A 13,456-nucleotide genomic window follows, 5' to 3' on the forward strand; every position below is an offset into this window, starting at 1 on the left:
CAGTTAGATGTAATTTCTGGGAGAATTCTTCACATTTGACTCGCCTGTTAAAACTCTGCCCTGGAGAGGCGGAGGTAGAGGTTCTTTTAGCTCAGTCTTTTGTTCTGGTCCGAAATAGATTCTCTGTCAATCTGTTTGATCAGGTTTAGGTGTCTGTATTTGTGTCCTTGTCCTTGTGAATTGACCAGCAGATGCCCCATCGTGTCGCACTGTTTGAAACATGAGCAGCCCAGTTTCTCCTGAATAGAAGACATCTAGTTGTGAACATATTCTTGACATTCTATGTTGGGAACTTTAGTTTGGGGACTTGGATGGGTGGCTGAGATAGCCAGGTGCTATTGCCCTAGGATCTCGATCTGGGCATTTTGCAGTGTATGTCTTTTTGTAGCACTCCTCTCCCAATAACCACCCTCGTGTCACTGATTTAGCTGCACCCCAAAGCTTTGGGGGAAAATGCCTTTTGAATCATTGATCTGAAAAAAAACCTACTTTAATATTCAGCATTTCTTTTGTTCTGAAATAACTTACGGGTTACGCATCCACAAGCTGGGATGCTTGCCAAGGCCAGAGGGGTCCTGCCTCATGGCTATTAGTGAGCAGTGCGATATTCCCCGTCAGAGTCTTCGCTCCCAGTTGCTTTCTGTATTTGCCCTCTTCTAATGACAGTGCTGCTGATTCTGAGGGATGTCAGCTGCCTGCGGGGTTGGTATATTGGTTGCTTTCCTTACTAGCAACAGTCTCCATTGTCTATTGAGTTCTTCCAGTGGTCCATCAGAAGGCCTTGAGTTGCTTGTCTCACCAGAGGCGGTCCCTCTCAAGGTGCTAGTTGATATGTTCTGTTATATTCAGTTCTTATAGAGCACAGTTTTCACCCAGAGGCCTCATGGTGCTGGATGGCAAGGACACTGGCAGCAGGACACCTACAAGGCAGGCGAATTTAGGCAAACAGGTCATGTGAATCACAGTCTCTAGCTCCTCACATAAATCTCCAATGGCAACCCTGTATTTCAGAAAATAAAGGTTTGCTATGTTAAAAATATACAAACATCTCCAAGTTTCTCATTTTCTTTCGTGTTCATATGTGCCTCCTCAATTAATGCTACATCGACTCTTTTTTTGAAGGTATGACCCATTTTATTAAACCAATTAATGTATGTAGTTTATGTTGCACATGGTTACTTCGACTAAGTTTGTCTATATAGTTGGTAACATTATTAAGTCTTGATCTGCCGGTTATCTTTATATGGTAGCAATATGCATGTTACCATTGGGGATGTATTTCTTGTCCTGTCTTGCACCGTGTGTTGATTGTGTACCCTAGCATTGTTTTGTGAGGGGGGTTATGTTTCTTGTGTTGGCTGTGGTTGACTCAGACGCTCTTTAATCTACTGCTCTCGGGCCCTATTGTAGAGCAGGTGGAGGATGTGCTTGGGAGAGTCAATTTGAATCATTTGTCATTCCATATAAACATCAGTAAGACCACCTAAACCCCAATATGTATACCCGAAGTTGTGTTCCTGCTGACTCTCTCTTACGCCATTCAATTTTGAGCATTTTTCCAGTGTACCCCGGCCCGATCCCAGAGGAACCACACTTTGAAATCTTATCTCTTTCTGACCCCTTATGTTTATTTTCCCTTTTGTGGAGTAGCTGAAAAGCCTCCTGAGGCTAAGACGTGTTGTCTGTGATTGGGTTTGCTCTCTGTCTCGGGGCTTGTGTGCTCTACTAACTTCCATAATGCCTGCTACATCCAAGGTGCCATTTAGGAATTTAAAAGCAAGTGGGTTAGTGTTTTGAGGCTTTGGATCCCTCTGGTGTGCCACAGATCTTCACATTGTTCATCTTGTGTCTTGATTTGTAGTCCTCGGAAGAGTATTCCATCATCATGTGTTTGCATGGTTACCCTAATGGGACCTTCCAGCAGGATATCAGTGCTGTCATCCAGAGTTATGATTCTTCCTTCTGTCGCCTACATTGTTGTCTTTGCCTTGTCTGTTTTTCCTATTTACCCATCTGTCCTACTCTGCTCTGTCTCTTGCAAGCATCTCTGTTGGGGATGAACAGGTGTTTGTAGGTAGGTTCTAATGCATGTTTTGTCTGGGGGATTTTGTTGAACATTTTATTGCACCCAGAACATAGGTAAGCATTTATTGCAGCAACCGAAATGGGAGAATGGCCGGAAGTGGATGACCCGAGCAATCTCCTGACTCCCCGCAAAAAAATGGATCCTAGGAGCGTGTTTCAGGGGATGGACCTTGAAGGTGCCAGTCAATGAAATGGCTGTTTTGCATTTCTACAGCTAAGTTAGAGGTAATCATGAAATGTACCGCACATTCGTGGTCAGAAAATTCCCATCTGATTTGCACCTGCCTCTGCACTGGACCTGCAATCTCGTAAGATTGGGATAGGGAAAAGCTGGGCCAATTGTGAAATTTCCCTGATTGCACTCAAATATGTGCTGACCACCCTCTGACCCACCATTTGTGTCGGGACAGCATGCCAAACTGTGAAAGTGCAAAAATGCTTTGTGAATTTTCGTAAACGCAAGTCTGGTGTGGATGAACTTTGCAAGCACCCTTGGAATAAGGTCTGTGAATCCGTGCAGATGTTTTCTCCTTTCAGGGTTTAAAAAGGATTCTATTGGGAAATGCATTTGCTTAGCACATGAATAACCAAAAGGATGTATAGATGTTGTGTTGGATTCTCTGAAAGGGAGTTTGCTCCTCACAATATTTTTGTACTTTTCTTACTTCAAAATGCAAAACATATACCACTGAAAAAAAGAGAAATGCAGCAAGCCTTATTCAGCCCTTTTGTGTATTCTTCATAAATTATTTTCTTTGGTACAAGCAGTGTACATGTTTTTTTTCAAACCTTCCTTCCTTCCTTCCTTCCTTCCTTCCTTCCTTCCTTCCTTCCTTCCTTCCTTCCTTCCTTCCTTCCTTCCTTCCTTCCTTCCTTCCTTCCTTCCTTCCTTCCTTCCTTCCTTCCTTCCTTCCTTCCTTCCTTCCTTCCTTCCTTCCTTCCTTCCTATCTTCCTTCCTTCCTTCCTTCCTTCCTTCCTTCCTTCCTTCCTTCCTTCCTTCCTTCCTTCCTTCCTTCCTTCCTTCCTTCCTTCCTTCCTTCCTTCCTTCCTTCCTTCCTTCCTTCCTTCCTTCCTTCCTTCCTTCCTTCCTTCCTTCCTTCCTTCCTTCCTTCCTTCCTTCCTTCCTTCCTTCCTTCCTCATGTCTGTATGTATGCATGCAGGTCCTTTTCTGAGCGTGCTAAAAGGTAGGGGAGCAGGTACAGAGGCGAAAGTCATGGACTGAAGGTAGGAGAGTGAGCACACCCAAAGGCACTTCCTTTCCATTCATGGGTTGCACGCCTCCCATTCTGGAGCAGTCTGGGTCACTGGGTTCAGGTTTCCCACCTTACAGAACTGTCAGCGTTGGGTGTGAATCTCACACTTTGAGGAGTGTCACTATTTGTGTGCAAGTCTCAATCCTGCGAGCACATTACCACTTACGGAATGTAAATCTCACATCCCAGAGTAGTGTCACTAATTGTATGTCAGTCTCAGCCCTGGGAGCACAGTCTCACTTTGTGTATTCTCACGCGTGTTCTTTGAATACCCACATCCACCCCACACTCGGAGCACATCTCTCGTATTTGGCGAGAGTCTCACACCTCCTAGCAAGCCTCATAATGCTACGTGTATCGCCTAGGAGTACGCCGGTGTGAGCCTGACAACTGAGAGGAGCGTCTCTCTTACTGGAGGTGAGTGTCACATTTTGGAGCAGTTTGGTTTATTGGTTGAATTGTATCAGGTTACAACACAGTCACACTCATTGGGTGTGACTGTCACATCGAGGAGCACAATCTCATTAGTTGGCTGGCACTAGAGACTGATACCTTGGAGCACTCTCAAAAATCCCTTTGGGGATATTATTCCTGGGGCAGACCAGAACGTTTTGCCTGTGAGTCTCTCTCGTATATGAGCTGAAGGAAAGACATAATGAAAATAAGAGAAAAAGAAAGAAAGAGTGAAAGATGGAAGGAAATAAAAGGACTATGTAAGGAAAGAAGAACGAAAGAACGACAGAGGGACGAAAAAAAGGACCAAGGAAAGAATGAAGAAATGAAAAAGGGAATAGAGCAAGGGGGAATAAAAGAAGGAAGGAAGGAACAAAGGAAATAATTAAGGAAGGCAAGAAGGTAATAAAGAAAGAATCAAAGAAAATAGGAAGGAAATAAGGAACAATGACAGCAAAGAAGGACAGAATAATTGAAGAAAAGAAGTAAACAACGAAGTAACAAAGTATAGAATGAAGGAAAGAATAAAGGAAGGATAGGTAGAAATCAAGAAAAAGGGAAATAGGACAAGCAGGAAGGGAAGATGAAAAGCTAAAGGGAAAGAAAGAAACAAAAAAAGGAAGGAAGGAAGGAAGGAAGGAAGGAAGGAAGGAAGGAAGGAAGGAAGGAAGGAAGGAAGGAAGGAAGGAAGGAAGGAAGGAAGGAAGGAAGGAAGGAAGGAAGGAAGGAAGGAAGGAAGGAAGGAAGGAAGGAAGGAAGGCAGCCTTTTTAGTTTTGGCTATTAACTGCCACCTTTATGCTGCAATTATTGCATGTGAGTACAGATAGGATGGAGTCGGGCTATGAGGAGACACTCAGCCAATTGGAGGTGTTTGGATATTTACCCACCCATTGGCGTCCCTAACCATGGCAATCCATGTGGCCATTAGGACCCACTACCAGCTCCTTCCCATCCAAAACACACCTTCTTAGGATCTCTTTTCTCTATCTCTATCACATAGTAACACCAACCTTTGTCCTATACAAGACTTGTCAGTTTATTTTCCACTCAGTCTTCTGAGAGCTAATGGCCTGATAGGATGGAGTCGGGCTATGAGGAGATACTCAGCCAATTGGAGGTGTTTGGATATTTACCCACCCATTGGCGTCCCTAACCATGGCAATCCATGTGGCCATTAGGACCCACTACCAGCTCCTTCCCATCCAAAACACACCTTCTTAGGATCTCTTTTCTCTATCTCTATCACATAGTAACACCAACCTTTGTCCTATACAAGACTTGTTAGTTTATTTTCCACTCAGTCTTCTGAGAGCTAATGGCCTGAATGGAGCTTTAAATGAGCCCCTGATGTAACCAAAAGTACTTAACCAAGTTTCCTTCAGCTGCTTAATTTACAAACAGTACGTGTGGGACCTCTCATCTGTTCCTTGCACTGAGGTCCTGTTAAAACAGCATTGGAAAAGCCAACACCGTTGACTTGTGATGTGCCAGGCACTGACATCATATGCTCAGGTGATCACACCATTTGCAGCTGGGGCCATTTTATGGCCAGGTAGTACCATTTCGCTATGTTCTCTAGATGGGCTATTCTGTTATTTTAGTTCTGTTGTACAGATGCGGTTCGTACAGTAGCACTTGAAAGGGTGTTTCACTCGAGTTCTTTTAATGCACGGTTGTCCAACATTCTACCCGCGGGCCACAATACGGCCCTCCAAGTCATTTCATGTGCCCCGTGAGGCTGTACAGACAACATTGAACAAATAAAGAAATAAACCGGGCCGTGGTGGAGGACTGTTACTGGCTCTGGTGCCCCCTAAAAGGGGGACGGGGGCACCAGAGGCAGTAACAGGCCACGGCCCGGTTTATTTATTTATTTGTTCAATGTTTGCCGGGTCCGTGGACCCGATTAATTGACCCAACAGTGCAGAAATAAATAAATTAATCGGGTCCACGGACCCGGCAAACATTGAACAAATAAATAAATAAACCAGACCGTGGCGGAGGACTGTTACTGCCTTTGCCACGGCCCAGTTTATTTATTTATTTGTTCAATGTTTGTCGGTTCCACGGACCCGACAAACATTGAACAAATAAATAAATAAACCGGGCCGTGGTCTGTAACTGCCTCTGGTGCCCCAGCACCAGAGGCAGTTACAGGCCACCGCCCAGTTTCAGGGGCGTAGAGTATGCGGGTGCTCCACCCCCCCCTCTCCGGCCGCCCAGGCCGGAGAGAAGAGACGCAGTATGGATGGCCCTTTGTTCCATCCATACTGTGTCTCTCTCTGGCGGCCCGGGTAAAAGCCGGGGAAAAAATGATGTTTAAAAATTGAGGGACAGATGCAAAGCAAGAGGCTCTTGCGTTGCACCTGTCCCTCAATTTCTAAAAATTGTTTTGGGTTGGGTATACTTCTACATCTGTGTGCACGGATGTAGAAGTACACCCAACCCAAAACGATTTTTAGAAATGGAGGCACAGATGCAAAGCAAGTCTGTCCCTCAATGTCTAAGAATTGTTTTGGGTTGGATGTATTTGTACATCTGTGCACCCCTCTTAGCAAGAGGGGTGCACAGATGTAGAGGTACACCCAACCCAAAACGATTTTTAGAAATGGAGGCACAGATGCAAAGCAAGTCTGTCCCTCAATTTCTAAAAATCGTTTTGGTTTGGGTGTATTTGTACATCTGTGCAGCCCTCTGTGCACCCCTCTTGGCAAGAGGGGTGCACAGATGTAGAGGTATAATATACCCAGAAGGATCGAACCTGTGTTGCTCCTTGTCGTCTGGCTTCCAAGGCGAGCACGTTGCCCCTGAGCTATCCTCCCGAGACTCTGAAGATCTGAAGTGCATTTAATGATACAGAACCAGAACTATTGAGCAGGTCTAACATCTTCATCATCATCAGAATAAATCAACACTGTTGTGGTTATACAAGAGCTAATATATTTAAAGGGATGGAATTACTCCGAATGTAGCAGCACTATTCAATAACCCAAAGTGCTTAAGCATAGTTAATGTGAAAATATGACACTTCTTACCATTGGGACAGTACTGCCTTGGACAGAGTTTCACACTGAAGAAGTGAGCAAGTGATCCGGGGTCTGCAGCCCACACACATGCATGGGATTCCCATGCACCTACTTGCGAGATTTGCACCAAATTAGTGAGATTGTGCTCCAAGGCACATGCACAGCCTTTGCTCTGAGGTTTGACACACTCACAGGATGGGCTGGCATTTCGTTCTCCTATCTTAGTTGTGTTGCTCTGCCTTTTGAGGGCTACTAAAACCTGGATGATTATAAAGGGGTGGAGTAGGGGCAATATTGGCCTACTGGAATGCAACTGGAAGGCTTAAACCTCCTTCTTACTTGCCTTTAGTATATGCAATACATGCTAGCCAATGTTTCCACTGTTCTGCACCCCGTCCCCCTCGCACCAAGTTGGCGACTACGTGCAAATGCGGTCATATATGTGCTGGTTATGTCACTTCCTATATTTGGGCACCCCCCGGGAAATTCATAAGTCGGCTCCCCTGCCCGATTAATTTATTTGTTCAATGTTTGTCGGGTCCGTGGGCACGATTAATTAATTTATTTCTGCAATGTTGGGTCTGACCAATAAACCGGGCCGTGGCTGAGGACTTTTACTGCCTCAGGTGCCCCCTGGAATTGGCTTATGCTTCTTTCATTACCACAGAAGTAATGAATGTGTATTACAGAGAAAAGCTGGCATATGTATTGGGCACACTGCACATGCTCAGGCAGCATCAATCATGCTTTGTAGAGGATAATGCTTGCCTAAATTGGGAACAGCCAGCATAGACATGTTGCTACAGAGGCATATTTTGGGCACAACCAGCATGTCAATGTGTTACATCAGTGACAGTGCTGTCTTACACTGTGGACACATTGATCATTAAAATGTGTTGTGTTCTACAATGTTCTTGTCTGCTGTTAGTGACATGGAATGTACATGTTCCCCTTTAGAACTGATTGTAAACTTATGGCTTTTTGGTCACTTTTCCTGCTGTAAAATGCACAATTTCAGCCCCATATTTGGAAAAAAAATCTTGGGGGGGAGACACCCCCTCAAACCCTCCCTAGATTGTTATAGCTCCCTCGCTGCGCTCGGTCGCCCCCCCTATTTCCGAGAAATATCAACACATACACACTGGAAGAAATCACAAGAAACTAACCTTTGATCACTGCCCCGACACCAAAAGCTATCTTTGGGACTGCATGGCTATGCCTGTGATGCTATTGCGTCAAAGTTCACGCACCATCGCTTTTGAATATACTGCTTTGGGTCAGGGTGTTCACTTTTGGCTCGCAGGCCCACCGGGTGACAAAAAGTGAATGCTTTGGCCCCACATTCAAAAAGGTTGGACAAGCCTGTTTCAATGCATCACTATTCCTGCAGCTGGGATGCATGAGAATGCAAACTAAGCAGGGTACACACTGGGCGTCCTGCAGTTCTCCTTCCGGGCATTTGCAGACCAACCAGCGACGTATGTTCATGTTTAGCTGCTCTCTCCCGTGGCATTGGTTACTTTTGAACAGGATTCCTATGAGTGCACCTGGCGTGTAATTCAGTGCACTTTGTAATAACAGCACTCTTACACCCCTGCTGCAAATACTGTCAATACTAATATTCGTAATGATGGCTATTGCAATAATAGGCTTCTACCAGGCGCCTGCTTTAGCGGACCTGCACACTGGCTTGGTATAGGGACGCTGCTGCTGTCCTGCAGTTGCCACGCACGAGGCCTGCTTGATAAATCCGACCCCCCCCCCCAGCCTGCCACACACCTGTTAGAGCGAGAGCATCAGCGATAACACCGCCCCCTAATCGCATTATTCTTCTCTTTTTTTCATTCCATCATCAGCTGCAAGAGGTATCATTGAGGTGATTGTAGCGAGCACATCTCTGCCTTTGTTGCCAGACTAAGGGTGGGTTTAGAATAAAGGCCTGCTGCCAGAGGAAGGCATTCACAAGAGCACGGAACTTGCCACACATTCACCTTTAACCAGGATTAAAGCGGAGTGATACCCAGTACTGTTATGAACCTTTGAAAGCCGCCATGATGCTTCGCTGCACGAGTCAACGATTGATTTACTCAGCATGACGTTTCTTTGTCAGATTAGAGCAGAGCTTTGCAAGGCATGAGGAGCTGCGGAGGTTTGTTGAGCTCAATTTATCTTGCTTTCAGAAGTGAGAAAGTGTCGAAGGCCCGCCCACCTCAATGTAGAGTAGAATTACAGAAATGGCGGCATTCGGCCGGGGCCGGAATTCTGCCTGGCGGTGTGGGCAGTGGTCGAAGTGTATGAAAAGAAGTAGTGGAACTATGCTCCCTGCTGGCCTGTCCCTGCTCCCCACAAACCCAATCACCACGTCCCCTCCCACACACAATACACACCCCAAACTCTTGCACCTGCTGTTTAAGGGAACGTTCAGTGCACTGCAATGAAAGTACACGTTTCAACTGCTTCCTACACTTTTATTTTAAAACGAAAACATTCTGGAACGGTTTATTTTTAAAATAAAAGTATAGGAGCTGTAATAGGTAATTAAAAAAAGTAGAGGAGCACCGCTCCCGACCGCTCCCGCTCACCTCGACCACTGGGTGTGGGAGTTAGAGGCATCGCTAGGGGGGGCTAAGGGGGCTATAGTCCCAGATCTTTTGGTTGTAGGCCCGGATAGAAGCTCAGGGGCTACAACCAAAAGGCTAGCTAGACACGAGTCCGGACAGTCCTGACATCAGCGCAGCCCTGCCTCTTTTCCAGACCTAGCAACACCCCTGCAGTTAGAGCTTTGTGGTACTGACACTGGTGCCACTTCCGGGTCTGGGAATGTACATCATGCACTGTTGCTCCCAACAAGAGAGAGCAGCTATCCACTCAGGTCATGTGCATGGAGAGATATGGCTTATATGGGCAATGCACTGTTCCGTAATGTATGATTGGCTAGGCGATACTACATTGTAGCCAATTAGGTAATCAGAATTCTTAGGTGATTTCAATTGGCCTAAAGGGAGATTACTCCAGCTAATCCTCACTTATTTTTTTCTCAGCTTCCCATGTGGGAAAAACCACAAGTGGAATCCGCTGACTTCTTTTCAAGAGGGTGGAACAGATCCAAGCCAGGTGGCCTCCCAGCCCTACATGGTATGATCCATCCAATACTGTGATGACTTTTCTTCCTATAGACAGGCACATCTGGTAGCTTTTGAGGCCACAATAATGATGGCAGCAGAAAGGGGCAGTAGATAGCTATTGGCCCCAATGAAGTTACTGGAAGCGGATACAGAATACGTAAGTTCAAAGTCTTACAGAAGCAGATATGGACAGGCTCAGGATACTCACAGTGGTAGATAGTCTCATCCCCGGAATACCTGTGAGTAATGCTTCCGCTGCCAAATAATGTGCCTTAGTACCTTGCTGGTCTAAAGGAGAGGTGGCAATGCCCCCAGAACCTGTATCTTTCAATCTGTGCTGCCAGAGACTCAGGCAAGGGCTCGAGCGCCCGTGCTAACTCCTACACGATATCCTGGTGTCGAGTCTTGAAATTCCTTCCTAAATGCTTCACACAAGCTGTCGCGCCTCAAAGATAGAAATTGTCAACTGGGGATATAGGCACATACCCAAACCAATTCATGAGGACCTTTTTGGCAAGAGCATATCAAAATAAACTATGTCATCATTTGGAAACTATTGTAGGGAAATTATATGATTAATTGTAGAATTGACCTTTTGTATTTGTAATGGCATATTGGGAGACCACGCTCAACATAGGGAGTTCCTACCACCCCAGTTAAAAGGGACCACAATGCACAGAATGCACCTTTAATTTAGATCCAAATACGCCCTTCCTTTGACTCATATAGAGCTGCATGGATCCCTCACCCTTTGCCAACAATGAGCAAAGAACCAGGCCTGTGTACAGAAAGAATTTATACATTTAGCAATATTGAAGCTTTAAAGGCAGGTTTTTCTTTTTATTTGTTAGGTCTGTGATTAAAGCCCACACTTTGTTTGAGCTTTAGCGTGCTTTGCTATTCTCTCTGATTCGATTTTTATGGTTTTGTTAAACCTAATTGGCAAACAAATGACATTATTTTATATTGACATCTAGACGCCCACCAACATTTGCTGCATACATTATTTAAGCAGATATGCATGGGGAATATGTTCTCTTTCTATGATTGCTTTTGCAAAGGTTTCGAAGTAGGCAAGCATCTGTCATGATCTCTGCTTCCAAAAGGTCAGGGTTTTCCCAACTCCCTTGGAAGCAGATCCATAACCCAGGTTCCGTGTGCCAACCAGTCCCAATTGGGACCTTTTGGACCCAGTCCTGGCGCCAGTGGCACCAGGCTCATAAATATGCCCAGTCCCAGCGCTGGAAGCGCCGGGCTCATAATGCTTGGGTGGACCTACCTGCAGCAGACCATGCTGCTTACTTGCCTGCCAGTTGAGCCTCTGATCCTCTTCTGTTTGGAACTACTTTTCCTGTTGGGTGGGGCAGGAGCCACTCCCTAGATTCAGAACACTGGAACTCTTCTGGAAAGCAGGAACTCTTTTCTTACCTAGGCGTGGCTGTGGAAGGAGACACCTAAGCACTACAGGAGGCTATTTAAACCACACCCGATGGATGAATCTTGCTTTGCGTTATTCTGCATCCTCTGCAGCAGAACGCTCATCGTGTCTTCTGCATCTGATCCTGGGCCTAAGGAAAAAGGCTTACCATCCTGAATCCAGTCTTCAGCAACACCTATAAAGACAAGAAAGAACAGGTTAGCATTACGGTCTTCAGTGACAGCTCTTCACTTACCTGGTCCATCGGCTGTCACCAACGCCTCGCGCTGCATTCCGGCATCTGAAAGACAAAGGCTTACCTACTCTTCGTGCGCTCCGGAGGTCTTCACACTGCATTCCGGCATCTGAAAGACAAAAGCTTACCAACTATTTGCACGCTCCGGAGGCCTTCGGCGCTGCATCCCGCATCTGAAAGACAAAACAAGGTGCGTTTAAAGACATTGGGGAACTTTAATACTCACGTGCCATTACTCCTTTCCACATCTAACCCAGTGGGTATTCCGGCACCCTGCAGCCGCTCCGAACTTGTACCTGCAAAATAAAAAGACAGTTAGAGCGCATCGTGAAGCAGGCAACAAGCGCTTACTTACGTGCTTCCAGGCGCTTCTATTCATCACACAGGCTCCATCTTCAACTCACTTCAGCCCGTCATCCGCCATCGCCGGAACCCTGCAAAACAAGAAACATCATTACTAAAGACTTTAAAGACATTAGAATTACTCGAAACTTACCGTTCGTGCAGTAAACGACGGACAGCAGTCCTCTGAAGTCAAGAGGCCTGCTCCCCTTATCCAGTGAAGAAACTGGTTACAGCACCCTGCCCCGAGGCAGATGGAGAGCAGGGCGTTCACTTACCTAAGGTGAGAGAGTTAACCTTTGGGGTTTTACAGGAGAAGAGAAAGGGAAGAAGAGAGAGACATTCAATAACCCAGTTCCTTAATCCCATATTTTCTATCTGCAGATATCTTACCCTTCGAGTCAGACATACAGTGCACAGAGGTCCAGCCCAAAGAGCCAGCCGTGTGTTACACATCACCTTTGAAGATATGGTATACGCCCAGTCAAGACCGGCGCCTCTACGGGAATCAGGTGAGCGTTACAGAACGCAAAGCCTACCACAAAACTCCCGTCCAGGCGCTATGGAAACCTCGGATACCGACCAGCTAGCCCAGTTACTTTGGGAACTAAGGGCAGAAGTGCATGCAGCCCGTCAGGAAACGAACGCTCTAAGAAGGGAACTGATTATTTCCAAGGAGCGAACAGATGATCTCGCTAGACAATTGCTACAGTCACAAGCCGGACAGACCCCGTTACCCGCATCTGGGGGAAATCTTCCTTCTACATCCTCTATGAATCCAGTGCAGATCAACCTACCTGGGAATGTACCTCTGGCTCCGCCCGAACGATTTTCTGGTGACCCAAAGAGGTTTGCAGTATTTATCAATCAGTGCCGGTTGCATTTCTTATGCCGGCCAGCAGCCTTTCCAACTGATCAAGCTAAAGTAGCTTTCGTGCTTTCGTACCTTAGTGGCAATGCGGCAGACTGGTCGATCCCTCTAGTAAATCAAGATGATCCGGTCCTCCATGATTTTCAAGCTTTTCAGCTCAGTATGGAAAAACTGTTTGCAAGACATTCACAGGGGCAGGCCTTGGACAATGAGCTTCTTTCGTTGCGACAAGGTAATCAAGACCTTTTGGCTTATATTGCGTCTTTCAACAGACTGATAGTGGAAACTCAATGGCCTGAGGACAAAAGGATTACGCTGTTTTATAGGGGTCTACGTGGAGAGCTCAAAGATGTGTTAGCCCAAGTAGTGAATCCCCCACAAGATTGTTCGGACTATATAGACTTAGTCGTTCAAATAGATCACAGACTGCAGAACAGGAAGGCCGATCGTTCCAAGTTTGATGCTCGAGTATTTTCCAAACCGCCAACTCCTTCCAAAGGAGTAGACTCCGGGGAACCCATGCAAATAGGGGGTCTGAAAGGTCCTCTAACACAAAAGGAGCGGGAAAGGAGAAAACAGTTGCAATTATGCCTCTATTGCGGAAACTCAGGGCACTTTCTTCGAG

The 13,456-nt window shown here is 46.0% G+C and overlaps 1 protein-coding gene across 1 annotated transcript in view; it reads right to left on the reverse strand.

Moving 5' to 3' along the window:
* The window catches only part of AFF3 (ALF transcription elongation factor 3), a 2,498,221-nt gene that overhangs the window by 1,135,487 nt on the left and 1,349,278 nt on the right, over positions 1-13,456 (reverse strand). The window lies entirely within an intron of this gene.

The sequence above is a fragment of the Ambystoma mexicanum genome, chromosome 7p (assembly GCF_040938575.1).
Source record: "Ambystoma mexicanum isolate Mex_15411 chromosome 7p, UKY_AmexF1_1, whole genome shotgun sequence".
Taxonomy (NCBI): domain Eukaryota; kingdom Metazoa; phylum Chordata; class Amphibia; order Caudata; family Ambystomatidae; genus Ambystoma; species Ambystoma mexicanum.